The sequence below is a fragment of the Helianthus annuus genome, chromosome 16 (genome assembly GCF_002127325.2).
Source record: "Helianthus annuus cultivar XRQ/B chromosome 16, HanXRQr2.0-SUNRISE, whole genome shotgun sequence".
NCBI classification, from domain to species: domain Eukaryota; kingdom Viridiplantae; phylum Streptophyta; class Magnoliopsida; order Asterales; family Asteraceae; genus Helianthus; species Helianthus annuus.
In genome coordinates this window covers 105,939,934-105,951,614 of record NC_035448.2, presented here as the reverse complement: position 1 = coordinate 105,951,614, position 11,681 = coordinate 105,939,934, and the positions used below count along the sequence as shown (strand labels likewise).

At 35.9% G+C, this 11,681-nt stretch overlaps 1 pseudogene; it reads right to left on the bottom strand.

Annotated features, from left to right (window-relative positions):
• Positions 1–2,640: 2,640 nt before the first annotated feature.
• On the bottom strand, positions 2,641–10,615 carry LOC110926432 (annotated as a pseudogene).
• Positions 10,616–11,681: the final 1,066 nt, after the last annotated feature.

Here is an 11,681-nt window from a genome sequence, read left to right as displayed (position 1 = left end):
GTGGTGAACGATGGGGTTGGCGGTGGTGGTGGGGAAAGGTTGTTTTTTTTCATGGAAACGGTGGTTATGATGATTCCGATGATGGCGGTGGAAATAGGTGGTGGTGTGTCGGAGAGGTGGGAGAAAGTGGAGATGAAGGTGGGTGGTGGTGTGTGGCGGAAATAGGTGACGGTGGAGGTGGAGATGGAGGTGGAGGTGGAGGTGGGTGGTAGTGTGTGGCGGAGGGTTCGTGACGGTGGTGATGGGAGACAATGGAGATGAACGTGGGTGGTTATTGTGACAGTAGTGATGGTTACAGGTAGTGAAGAGGCGGTGGAGGTGGAGAGAAGATAGATGAGAGTGATGATAGAGAGAGAAAAAGTATAAGTTGTGTGTATATATTATGTATATATTGTGTATTAATTATTATATATAAATAAATATGTGTGTGTGTTTTTTTATAACATTAATTTTTTTCTTTTGTTTTTTAAATATAAAATAAGTTTTGGATTAAAATGGCAAGTTGAAAAGTTTATAACAAAAATGCCAAAAATACCCCTGGTTAAAACTGAGTTTTTTGACTGAGTTAGGGTGTTGGATCAAATTGGAAAAAAAAAACGGAAAACTCCGAGACCCAAAGGATAAAAAAAAACCATTTGGACTAAAATGACAATTTAGGACAAACCTCAGCGACTAAAATGACAATTTACTCTAATGGAAATAAAATTAGGTCGAACGTAATCTGAAGTCTTTTTTAATGCATACCACATTAACTCGTTTTATTCCAAGGTTTAGATTAATATAACTGTAATAATAACTAACACATTATATAGAAAATTTAAAAAAAAACATATAATTTGTTAGACCAGCACACGACCCGTTTCAACGTGAACCCTGTCCATCTAATATGACAATATGATTTGCAATCTATCTTGTTTTGGTGTATTCTGGTTTCTTGTCTAATTCAGACCATTACATTAATTAGTGTGGGTGATTTGCAGTTGAGATATGAGCATGTTTGTATGGTATTATCATATGTAACTGAGGCTTGTGGTTTGAATTTTGTTTAGAGAAAATTTAGTAATAAACTGAGATCAGCAGAACATGTTCAATGGGAAAAACTACTTTTAGCGGAATTTGTATTCTCTCTCTTTTTTTAAAATCAAGTACAACAGGAAGTATCCCTGTGTTCTACAAATAGAAGATTAAATAATGTGACTATGCATGTATGTTTTAGTTTTAAACAAAAATGTAACTGATTGACTGATCTACAAAAGTTGAGGGGCTAAACATGTCATTATTAAAGTTGAGGGGATAAAGTTGGCTAACACCAAAGTTGATTGATGTGACAAAATACCATATTTATAGTATATATACACAAAATTTGAGCCAAAAATAAATAAGTTCGGACAGGAAAATCTAGCTTTTCAAACAATAAGTTGTGTTTTGCTTTAGTTTGGCTAGTCGATGGGTTTCAATAGTTGTGTAGTGAACTTACATGTCCTAAAAGGTTAAAGATCATGGCCGGGATGGTGAAACGCCGAAGCTGTAAACATCTGATTTCACAGAATAATGATCATTAATTATGTATTCAGAAGACATGTAGCTACTGCATCAATAAAAAAGTTATTCAGGCTTAAAATGACAATTGGTTCCAATTACCCATAAAGAGTAGACATGAAAACCAGTTTCAAAACATGCAGCCAACTCACATTCAAGCAACCTTCATCATCAAACAAGAGTTACAAATGATCAACAAAATGCATTATTTATGAGCATTATTAGGACTAAAATGACAACTAATACTCCAAAAGGTAATTAAAGCCCTTTTTGTTCTTCAACTAACAATCCAAAAACAGAGCTTTAACACATCAAGCTGAGTGAATAATGCATCAAATATTGATCTTCTTCTTGGATCTTTTCTTGAATGTCTTCTAGCAATAACATAAATATCATCTACAAATATTAAAGCGAGAATCTGCGCAATTAAAACCTATGTTACTATTATAAGTCATCTGGGTTTGCATTTTGATTAGGTTATAATCATACTTCATGTTCTACCATGTGATGGGTGTGGAAAACGACGTGGTTCCTAGGTGGCAATTTCTACATGTGAAAACCATATGGCACGCGGATAGCCTCATAACCCAAAAGCAATGACATAGTTAAACTTCGAACAAGGCAGTTGATGGTGGTTGCGATACAACAGTCTTGAGAGGGGGATGGGTGGCGGGTGGCCAGAGGTTGTCGCAAACGGCTTTGTCAAATGCGAGTTGTTTTTGTTTTCATAAGTTGTTGACTTTAACTACGTTTTCTTTTTAATAATAAAAGATGCTATGTAAATATTATGAATGTTAGTATATATAAAGTACGTCATTGTTCACTCTAAAAGTAAAAGAAAAAAATATACAATTAATGAATCAGTTTAGTTTACACACAATTGGTTTTTTGTTTCAAATCTAGGACTCCCCCCATTGAAAATCAAGTGCTTTGTTTTGATATGAGCAATTCAGTCAAATCTATTAGTAACAACCCCAATTTCCAAGTTACAATATCAAACCACAAGTATATAGATAAAACCGCGAACGCCATCCTTTGCTAAAGATACAGTTCTTGGTCTCCTCTAATACCATTTTAACTGAAAAGGTAGTGTGTTGTGGGTTAAAACTTAAAACACCTATTCTGAATTATTGACTACAAATTTATCATTTACAAGTTTCAATAATCTAAATTAAAAAGAAAAACAATTAGTCTAGAAATCTGTTGAAAAAGAAAAAGACAAAAAGATCCTATATATGTTTCTCATTCAACTCTGTAGGGGCATTTCCTGTGTGTAGCAGGCAGTTTCGCTATCAAGCCATTCATCGTGGTCAAATATATGACCAAAAAACATGGACCCTTTTACAAATTAGATTTCAGTTAACAATATTATCATTAGGCAGAGGAGGCGGAGGAGCGGCGGCAGCGGCTTGCCGCCGTTGCCGCTCACGAAGGTATAGAACTGTCAAGAGACAGACAAATAGGGTGAGAATCGTTGCGTTTCCTTCCTCCATTACAACATTTTTTTATCCATTCATCGGCTTTTGGGTACACACTTGGTAAAGAATCTATAAAATCCACCTGTAAAAAATTACACAAGTAACAAAAATATAATATAATAACAACAATACACAAACTATAAATACAAATTTCTTACAGGTTGCTTATTAAAACTGTTTATTTGTTTACCGTGTTTGGGAGGTGATCCGGGTTATGGCTAGGGGTGTTAAACGAATCGTGTTCGCGGGTTGGTGGGTTCAACCCGACCCGAACCTGAAAATTTTAGACGAACCCGAACACCACCCGTTCAACCCGAAATTTATTACAAACTTTTTTTTCCGCAAAAGTAACATTTTAAAATTAAATTTTAATAAAAAAAACACAAATGTACATAATACAATTACATTTAAATTATAAAAGCTTCTGTCAATTTCTCTATTTAAGTTATAATTATAGCATAAAGTACACACTCAATTTAATTTATGACATAAATCATATTGTAAAATAATAAATAGGTTAAACGGGTAAACCCGAACCCATTTAGACTAAACCCAAACCCATGAATTTCGTGTTAGGTTCGTGTCGTGTCAAAAATTCACACCCCTAGTTACGGGAGAGAAACAAGTCAAGTGGGTTAAGAGCCACCCCACCCAATGTGTATATTTACAGCGTAAACCTCGTGTATCAATTTATTTCAGATATTATTACTAAAATAACTTAAATACTGGTTATTCATTTAAAGGTAAGTTAAAGATTTAGACAAAAAAGTCTTTTGGATCAACCTGGCCGCTCTCAACCCGTATAAAAACTTTCCCGTTTAGACCATTAAAAAAAGGAAAATTGGATTTTACTAATCCCAACTATTCGTCATTGGCCGCTAAGAGTCTCAACTTCAAAAATAACCACTGTCAGTCCCAACTATTGACATATTGGCCACCAATGGACCCTGACTAACAGAACCCTACCGCCGTTAGTCTCCGGTCGCCGGAAAACCGTTTTTGCCCGGAAAAAGGTTTCTAAAGGTTCGATCTAAGGTTACAAAGAGGTTTGGGACGAAAACGTTGAGTTTTATGGCCAAAAAGTTGAGTTTTCCGGCGACTTTAATAATTGGGGCTTTTACTAGAAAAAGGTTTCCAAAATTCCATAATAAGATTACAAAGAGGTTCGGGACAAAAATGTTGAGTTTTCCGGCCAAAAATGAGTTTTCCGGCGACCGGAGACTAACGACGTTAGGGTTCTGCTAGTCAGGGTCCATTGGAGGCCAATATGTTAAAAGTTAGGACTGCCAGGGGTTATTTTTAAAGTTGGGACTGTTGGTGGCCAACGACGAATAATTGGGATTATTAAAATCCAATATTCCTTAAAAAGAATAAAATTGCAAAGGAAGCTCACGAGGAAAGTGTCTGCATAGTTTCTTCGGACCCACAAGCTAGCAAGTGCCAGCATTACAGGTAACTGGGCAGCAGGATCGATTTCTAGGGCTTGATCATAGTAACGTTTGGCAAGATGGAGATCCAATGGAAGTCCTTGCCCGTGCTCATGCATGTATCCTAAGTTAAACATTGCTTGAGCATTTAATTGGGATTTTGCATGCATATATGCATCTGCTGCACGATCATAATCTCGTTCAGTACCCTACATTAACCAACAATGTAAAACGGGTTAAAACCAAAAATCAATGCCACAAACAAATATACAACAAAAACGTGGCTGTGGGTCAACAGGACCTGACGAGGCCTGTTTGGACCCCTTAACCCAATAAATTAAACCCATATTTTTTCTTAATCACAATTAACACAAATTCTTAATAACAAAGAACAAAAATCTGTTTGCGGCAACCAGGACCGACCAGGCCCATTTTGACATGTACTATAAAACGACATTTTTCAATCCAACCCCGTTCTGTCCAGCCTAACAATCTTGCACCTCTAGTCATTTGGAGGAATGTTCTCGAAAGCAATTGGTATACCGTGTTAGGATCAAATACAAAGTCTTCTAAAAATAAGAAGTCGTAAGAAGGGTATCAAATGGACTCCGATTGACCTCATTCAAGCGGCACTAGAACTATCTCATCGAACTCTACGATATGGGATTATAGGTTTTCACTTTTGGATTTATAGCTTGTAGATTTTAGAATTTTTGTTTATATCATTGTGTCTTTTTATTTAGCATTGTGTCTTTTCTATATTTGCGTCGTTGTGTCTTTTTTCCTCGACATTGTGTTATAGTTTGCGATCCATTGTGCCTTTATACACTTCTTAGATTTAGAAGACTTTGTAGGATAACTTTACCCATGGTAGGCTTCCCTATAATGCAATAAAAAAATGTGCAAACTCAGTAGTGCCAGAAAAAGAACATACCCTGCCATAATAATACGCATCCCCAATTAGCAACGCAGCATGTTCATTTCCCTGCTCAGAAGCTTGCCACCATAAAGAATGTGCACGTTGGTGCCTTTCTGAATCTGTGCATAACCCTAATTCACCCATGCACATGCTGGATTCACCATATTTATCAAGAATCCAAGCGGCATTACTCTGTGCCACCTCATATCCTAATTCCGCCATTCTTGAGTACAACAAGAAAGCCTTCCCGATTTCACCTCTAAGGTACGATTCTAACGCCCATCTAGATAAGGAACTCCATGGCCCTCTTTCTGCAACTAGTTTATACAATGATGTCGCCTGTAATAAACATTAGAAAGAAAAGATTTTAATTAGGGCTGCATACGAACTGAACATTCAGCGAACAGTTCGTGAACCATTCAGCGACAAGTTTGTTTGTTTAATAAATAAACCAACACGAACAAAAAATTCCATTCTTTTAGTTAAATGAACGAACATAAACACAGGCCTTGTTCGTTCACTTATGTTCGTGAACGTTTGGTAACGTGCTCGTTTATGTTCGTTTGTGTTCGAGAGTTCATTAGTATTTTTAATTTTTATATTTTATATTTTATTTGTATACTTTAAAATTCCGACAAATAAAATATATAATAAGTATCAGTACTTTATATGTTATGTCCATGAACACTTGTTTGTGTTCGTTTGTTTTCATTTGTGTTCATGAACATTGGTTTGTGTTCGTTTGTGTTCATGGACGTTCGTTAGCTAAAATTAACAAACGAATACGTTCATTTCCTTAAAGAACGAACACGAACTGAAAATCTCGTTCGGTAAGTGTTCATGAACTGTTCGTCAATGCATATATTCCTTAACAAACGAACACGAACAAGATTGTTAACCCCAACAATATTGAACAGATGTTATAACTGTACAATTGTACACACATACCATTGGAAGATTCTTCTTTAGCCCTATACCAGTGTGGAACATTTTAGCCAACTGATAAAACGCTTTTGGTTGACCAGCATTAGCTGCTACTATGAAATACTTGCAAGCTAGTTTCACGTCTTTCTTCACTCCAATTCCTTTAAGATGCATTACACCCAAGTTGTAATGGCCACCAGCTTCCTCGTTATCAGCAGCTTTCTCAAAGTATTCTTTCGCCTGCAATCATAATGCTATTAATTTAACAAGATGTAGTACTACAAAGTAGACTATCTAGTGATTGATGTAACAGTGCAAATATATGTGATACTCCTAGAAAAAAAATTATGTTCTCAACCTAACAATGGTGCTTTATATTAGTTACCATATTCCTACATCAAACTTATCAATTCTACAACAGTCTTTGGTCTATAATACGAACGTTTTTCTCAAAAGCTAACCAGGACCCTAATACTGCAAGTTAGAGGCTAATGTTTTGTATCTATCGAAGTTTCCTTTTCAAAATACTAGCATTAACCTTCATGTAAACTCCATTTTAGTGGAAGATGATCACATTAAAGGGTAAATGAGATATATTTCTGGTTAAATCCAACACAACACACTGGATAAGAATGGAGTATAAATGTATAACGATCTTAAAGCAGTATTATGACCATTATGTAGACACACATACATAACAAATTCATGCGTGTATCACGTTTTAGCTTATGGATTCAAATGAGTTTAAAGAGCTATCCCTTTTCTTTGATTAACTGAAAAATAATATGCTTCTTTTACAATTTCAACGGCTTTTGAAGTCTGAAGTACATGGTAGCTTAAAATATATGAATTTCGACTCATTTGATAATCACCACTTTATATTTCCTTTGGTACGGTTAATTACTTTCTTAATATACTAGACCCAAATTAATTATGTTCTTAATATAGTAGACGCAAATTAATTATGTTCTTAATATAGTAGACCCAAATTAATTATGCTCTCAATTTAGTAGACCTAAAATACTAAAATCCTAAATGTCAATGACTTCTTTTTGCACCTCATTCAGGTCTCAGAGGCCATAAAATTCATTTGCACAACAATTAACAAAAAATAATAAAAAAAACTAGAATTTGACTATGAAAAATTGACTGGATGGATTTTAAAATTAATTGATGTGATTCCAATTGTTGTGGGAAATCTTGGCAAATGGATTAACTTTATGAAAACCATTACCGGCTCAAATGTGTCCGTGGAACGTCTGTGACAATATCAATATCAAAACTGATTTTCGGTAAAGTTGATGCATAGCTCTCTTAGTATAGTTCAGATTTGACCCAACAACCATAATACCACCTACACTATATATAAACCTGAAAGTAAAGGATAAGAAAAAGACGGTACAAGAATAAGATGGAAAAAGACTATATAGCTAATAAGAGCATTCACATTGGAACCTTTATATCTATCACTTCTTTAGAATATAGAGGAAAAAATTAGAGAACACAACTAAAACACCACCACATTGAATTCTCTATAATAGAGAATACTTTAGAGAAAACTGAAGTACACCTCTGCATTTAGAGGCTTATATAGTACACTACACATCTATATTTTGTTGTGAGCGTATAAGAAAGAGAAACAAATAATAAAATAAGTGTTTGTGAGTATGATAGAGATAGAGATAAAGAGTTGGATGTGTGAGGTTTTTGAAAAACAAACAAAATTTAAAGAAAAGTGTGGTTTTTAGTTATATTATTATATAGATGGAGATGAAGGCTCAAATGTGAATGCTCTAACAATAACAGTGTGACTTGTTTCCATACTTTTAGATAGTCTAAAAGTGACACTCAACAGACACTGATAAACAAGTGTTGCTAACTCAACCACAAAAGAGCATTAAATGTACATTCCTAAAACGTGTATTTCAAAAGGGTAAATTTGGCATTTGTCTATTATATATACATTCCTAGAACTGTATTTTTTTTCTTGTGGACACTTACTTTAGGACCTACGGAGTACGAAATTGATTCTAAGTTTCAACAAACTTACTTTCGTGTAATTCTTTTGTTCTACTCCATAACCCTTGACATACAAGTATCCCATCCCATTGTAAGCAGAATAAAGCTGCTGTTTGGATGCTAAGGTTAGCCATTCGAGAGCCTCTGTGTAGTTCCGCTTGACACCAGCACCTCTTGCATAAATCTCACCAAGAAGCTCCATGGCTCTAGGTTCACCCTTATCCACCGCTTTTGAAAACCATGATAATGCTTTGGCATGATCACGCCTTACTCCTCTTAACCCGAAGTAGTAAAATATGCCCATTTTATACATGGCTACGGCATTTCCTTTCTGTGCCTGGTATTCCAAGATCAGAAAATCTTCATCGTCTTCCCCTTTCGACTTCCTGAGAGCATCTTTGTTCTCTTCAGCTCCATTATGAATTCTAACCGGTTCGATCACTGGAGAGTCTTTCGAGATCAAGAAGCTATTAACAGCAGCTTCAGCTAGTTCAGCATACAAAATAACTGCCTTTTCATACAACTGCAACAGATGACATCAAATCATACACTCAAAAAGCGCAATCAAATCATATGCACATGGAAACAAATCATCAATTAAATGTCAATAATTCTAGGTCACCAGCTGTATACATACAAAACGGATATGATGTGTGTTAGTTAACAGACAGGTTACCTCTTGACGAGAATATGTATTTATATGATATATACATGCAAAACCTAACAGATATACAAGAATATGTATATGTATAGACAGATATATACATAGAAAACTGAAGCCTATATAAGATAATTCATTGAAGCCTATATAAGATCATTCTAATCTTCCTCCCAATCTGATATTATGGTGCCGGTATAGACCGAAATTCCGTTATCGTTTAATTCTGACCGGTAATAAATACAGGGACTCTGCAATATTTGAATGATCACAACTCTATAGATTCCATTTACTATAAAAGCTCGCAGAGAAGTCACTAGAGGGATCTTTCCGATCAAAATTGTGTGTTCTTAGATATACCTATGCCTATCGTTTTTTTTCCAAATGAGTCTCGTCTCGCGGAGATGAATATGTGAATTATTCATACACAGGCACACAGCAACTAAATCTATGAATAGAAAGGTCTGAATGATCCACACTTCTTATCGCTCATTTGAAAAAATTGAAACCCTTCTTATTGGATGATCATGAGAAGTTCCAAGAATAATTGGAATTCTTGATCAATGGGGTAATATCACCAATTTGTCCAATAAGATACCAAAGTGGATGATTGTATATATATGATATATACATACAAAACCGAATAGTATATATATAGACAGATATATACATACAAAACTGAAGCTATCATATGATAACTACAAGGAGGCAAATCATCAATCTAATTTCAATAACTCTAGTTCACCAGGAGCCACTAACAAACAGCAAACAGTTCACCATAATCAAACAAATATATACAAACAAATACATACATATGAAACCGAGATGATATGTGTTATTTAAAAACGCCTTACCTCCTGACGAGAATAAGTATAAGCTCGCGCCAATTTCGATTGCGTATTGCCGGAATCAGCAGCAAAGTAATGATACATAAAAGCTTTTGCACCGTTACGAGCCCTAGCCATGCCCGTACTATACAAAAACCCTAACAATGACTGCGCGTGGGGATTACCGGTACCGGCGATTGATTCAATCTCCAACGCAACCTCTGCCATATTTCCACCACCTTCGCTCACGGCGGCGACTAATTTCCTAACGGCGGAGTAGTACTCCTCTAACCTAGGGTTTAATACGAGCTCCGATTCAGAATTCGATTCATCAGGCTCGAATATAGGGCGCCAGGAGCCAGGATCGAGATCTTGTTCTGACCTAGCGTCTGATTCGCCGAATTCGTCCCAATCGGCGGTGGAGGATTGGTCGTCGGAGGTAGGATCGTCCTTGAGGTCGTCTTGAGAGAGGACGAGGACGAACGGCCGGGAAGTTACGGTTGTGGAGAGGAGGAGGAAAAAGAGGAGGAATAGTGTCCGGTGGGCGGAGTACGGTGGTTTCCGGCGAGTTCGCATATCTCCGGTGGGGTGGTTTGTTGGCAGTTGGGTGAAATGTAGGGGATAAAGTCGTCATTTAAAAGATTCCGGTGAATTATAAAAGTTAACAGGTAAAAAAAGATATCTCTACAGAAATATCAGTCTTTTTTTTTACGGCAAATTTCACTTATTCCTTTAGTTTATGGGACTTAACCCAATACATCTCCCTTTCAAGGTGTATAAACGCTTTGTCTTTATCAATGGACCACCATCATATTGGTAAATTTCAGTCTTTGATATCATGTTGTTTTTATTAAAATGAAACTTAATTTAGATATTATGTTGTTTTTATTAAAATGAAATTTAATTTATGTAAAAATATTTAAATTTAATTTATGTAAAAATATTATTTACTATTTTACCAATGGGTTAGGGTGTAAGGGGTTGTCACCCCTCTACAAGAGGTAAACTTCCACCATAACCAATTACCAATCAAATCATGTCATCTCAACTCTTCTCTTGCACCCAAACATAAAGGTGTAAGACCACCCGTAGTGGGGCGTGTTTTTTAAAAAAAATAAAAATAAAACGCCCCAAAACGCCGTCCCCACCACTATACCGGGCGTTTTGGGCGTTATATTTGACAAATTTGCATGTTTGGCATTTTCATTAAAACGCTTCATTGTCTGACATCCATGTTGGGTCCTCCAATCATTTTTGCCCACCCACACTTTTCAAGCTGACATCTTTGACTTTTTTTTTGCATTAAAAATAATATGGGCATTATAATTCTTCACCACTATACCACTTTATGCTATAATGCCCCATGCTGACTGGGATGACACATGTCGAATAATGCCCCATGGTGGGGGCATTATAATTCTTCACCACTACACATGGTCTAAGGGGCACTCCCCTAAGAGGGGGAGTCCCCTCTCTTACGCACCACCAATCAGCTAGTGTCACGTCAACTCCCCTCTTAAACTCCTCTAACACCCCATTTTGATGGCGGCACTCCCCTCTTAGGGGACTTGGTTTTTTTTTTTTCTTGTAAAATTATGCATGTTTATAAATTAAAAAAATATTAATAAAAATAAAAATTAAATAAAACCTAGAAAAATAAAAATTACATTCAAAGTAGAAAAATAAAAAATACATTCAAACTAGAAAAATAAAAATTACATTCAAACTAGAAAAATATAAAAACAAACTACTCGTTGTCCGAACTCACTTCAAGGTGAGGCAGATCTAAACTTCCGAGATGCTCAACGAGATCGTGTTTTAGTCTCCAATGCGTGTCTTCGTCAATGAGCTCGCTATAAGCTGTATCATCGAAGACGGGTTCGACTGGAG